Below are 3,609 nucleotides of genomic sequence, written 5' to 3' on the forward strand. Positions count from 1 at the left end.
CTAACAGAACTGAATATGTCTGCATTAAGATTTAGCTGCGGGCTCTGTAAGGGGCTTGCCATTGTCTGGGACTGATTAAGTCGATGGCTAGTGTATCCTCCTTGTGTAACGCACAACAAATCGTCCTTTAACATATCTAATTCGCTTTTAAATTTACTGATGTTTTCCATTTGTACCTCTTGCCATTGTTGTTGATTTTCCTGTAGTTGCTGCTGACTTTCTTCCTGTTTCCTTTCTTGTTCCAGTTGCCACTGCTGTAATCTTCTTGTTTATTTTCTTTTTCCTCCAACAACTGTTGTAATCTCTCTTGTTTATTTTGCTGTTCGAGCTGCCATTGTTGTAGGTTTTCTTGCAACTGCTATTGTCTCTCTTCTTGTTTCTTTTCTTTTTCCTCTAACAACTGTTGTAATTTCTCTTCTCGTTCTTTTTGTTTCTTTTCTTGTTTATTTTCTCGTTCTTCTTGTTTCTATTCTTTTTTCCTGTAACAACTGTTGTAATTTCTCTTCTCGTTCTTCTTGTTTCTTTTCTTTTTCCTCTAACAACTGTTGTAATTTCTCTTCTTGTTTCTGTATTGCTGCCATCAAATCTGCTAAGCTGTAGTTTGATTTTCCGCCTCTCGTTTCCAATTTTCTTCTCTCTTTTTTTTTTCTATCCCACTTCTGACACCAATTTGTTACGTCTCCGTTTGTTAATTAACTTTCCGTAACTTCGTTCCAACGAAACTTTAGCGACACAAGTCCTTACTTAATAAAACTGGTTTATTCTTTCCGAATATAACTTTACGATACACTTAATTTCAATATTCGCGCTAAAACAAACACTATAACGAACGAACGTTAACTTCAACAATACGTCTCTCTCTGACTGCAGTTCAATTACTCACTGTCTACACACACACATTATTATCCCGTCACGTTGTCACCCTCTTTTATATACCAGACTACCCTATATCTAGTAAATACTAGAGCATTCGCCAAGGTACAAGATAGTTCTAGAAAATAGGTGGCGCCACACCATTCACGTGACCTCGATGACGCAACAGTACGTTTTGGTAGCACTTCGTTCTATCAATGGCTTTTATGTCATGTTGCTTAGCAACAAAAGCATAACCTAATATTTTTGTTAGTCTATGTACTGAAAGTATAAAATGAAATCTATAGACAACAAAACTGGAAAAATATTTGTTGATTTCTTAATCTAGTCTCCAGTGATTAAAGAGGTTTGTTTTTTTATTTAAAACGTTGGTGATATAACAGAAAATAGCTTAATTCAGAAAAGATTTTAAGTTTAAAATTGAATCGATATTTTTACTTTCATGATAAATTTTTTGTCCTTGGTTCTAGGCTAGGTTATCTCACACTACGTCTTTACTGTAGGCTTATTATACCAACACTCTCTACCCTTATAAAGTTTCACCCCCTCACGGCCCCCTTGCATCCCCATCACTAAAATAGTAATGGGTAGACAGTAATGGAACTGTTCTATCTGGATAAATGCATTTTGGCTTTTATGACTCTTCCTTTTTGGAGAAATCAAGAGTGACGTGCACACGCTGGCTTTTATATAGGTTAGATAATACTCGATCAAAAAAACAGGAAAAACTTAGAAGGTTTTAGTAATATGACGCAATAATACAAGCGTCAAATCACAACATTGGAACTGCACAACGTATGATTCGTACACCGTTATGTATACAAACCTGCGATAAACTATCGCTTGTGAGAATAACTAAATTTAACACTCACTCTATACTTAAATTGAAACAATCGTGTATATCTAACAAAGAAAAATTGATGAAAAGCTTTCTGTGTAATGATGAAGTTTCTGATAATGAAGAAGTAGTCTTCAGTAGCCTTGACGACCGAGCCAACAAACCACAAAATGTCTGATACATTTTTATTCGAGCTTGACTTGATGTTTAGCGTATCGGATTCAGCTGTGGATACACTATAAGAGAGAGCGCGAATCCCCTCTATTTGGTTAAGAATAACCACTTCAAACACCAGGTTCTGCCAACTTGTTGTCTTCTTTCTGATCCACGATTAAAAAACAACAACAAAAACTGATAGATTTAGGGTGTAAGTGAAACACGAAGTGGACTGCCAATAATTTGACTACGTATACCTTGCCATTTAGCTTTCACTGATGTTTAATGAAAGGTCTGCCTCATAATAATAATGTCTGAGACTTATAGAAGTCCTTAGAAGAAAATCAACTTGACACTTAACATATAACTTTTACAACCAGACTACCCATTAAAGTCTACAGAAGTTAACTTTACTTGAACTCAGTGTTTACAAAATGTATCTTGGACAACATTCTGCTGCAAATTTATGTGTAGTCTTTCCTCAGTTACAGAAAACGCGGGGAGCTGTAGGGTAAATCGGCTGATTGAAAATCGGTAAACTTCTTTGATTATAGCCAACGTTTAACCAGCTCATGGAATATAACTAAAAATAGTCAGTAAATTGTTGACATTAGCCAGGGAAGTTCACCGAGTGAATCAGTCCATACAAATACTTCTAGCCAATGATCACCAAATGAGTCTACACACATGTCCCCAAGATAGCCATAAAACTGATAGAAGACCGTGATAGGACCAAATGAAAGTAAACCATCAAACAAGTAAAATAATTAAAAATAAATTATTTAGAGATGTTGCAGTGAAAGTTTTAGTCTGGCGGTGTAAAAAACATAATGAGGTAGGAACTTTGCTTGCGCGTGTGTGTTAAAGCATTTCTTAAACCATTAAACAGCGAGTCACTTATGGACATTTACCTAACGCTATCGTACAAATTGCAAACGTCTTGCTGTCTTTAGCTTCTGAACTTGAAAAATTGGCAAAACTATTGCATTTGAATATGCTTTGATGTAAGTAATCGTATATATAAATTTATATGTGAGTTACAAATTAGTTATATGCAGAAGCAAATATTTGCTATATACATGTAATTCAATGTGTAATAATTTATACACAATTTAAAATGTAATAACTTTTAAACGAAGAAAGACAAAGACATGCGATAAAATTGTTTGTTTATTTTAGAGCAAAGCCACATTGGACTATATGTTGTGTCCAACACAGGGAATCGAACCCTGGATTTTAGCATTGTAAGTCCCTAACCTTATAAACGTCCCACCGACGGATCGTACGGTAAAGTACAAGTTGGTCTAAAACCCGTAAATTTTATTCCAAGTTGCCAATTTTAGTTTAAACTAAAAAACCAAAGTTTATTGAACAGCTATTACCAAAATAGGGGCTGTTCAGCCAAAAGCAAAAAAACTGTTCTGTTGCATACAGATTCTAAGTCTATTGCTCTCGTGCAACGTCAATTTCAAGTCTATTATGAGCTTGAATCACTAAACAATGTAACTTAGAGAAATGATTTCTTTTTGTAATTTTTCAAACATATTTATTGTATAAATTTGTACACATAAGTAAAACAAACTTGGAGAAATAACTAGTTATACACACTGAGCATAACAACATTTCTACAATGAATCAGCAAGCCCTATATTTTTGATTAACTATTTTACTAAACAAGTTACAATTTAGTACGTGGTTCGTTTTTTGTAACCTTTGGTATTTGATTCAATTATCTACACAAA

This window comes from Limulus polyphemus, unplaced genomic scaffold (assembly GCF_000517525.1).
Source record: "Limulus polyphemus unplaced genomic scaffold, Limulus_polyphemus-2.1.2 Scaffold801, whole genome shotgun sequence".
Classification (NCBI taxonomy): Eukaryota; Metazoa; Arthropoda; class Merostomata; order Xiphosura; family Limulidae; genus Limulus; species Limulus polyphemus.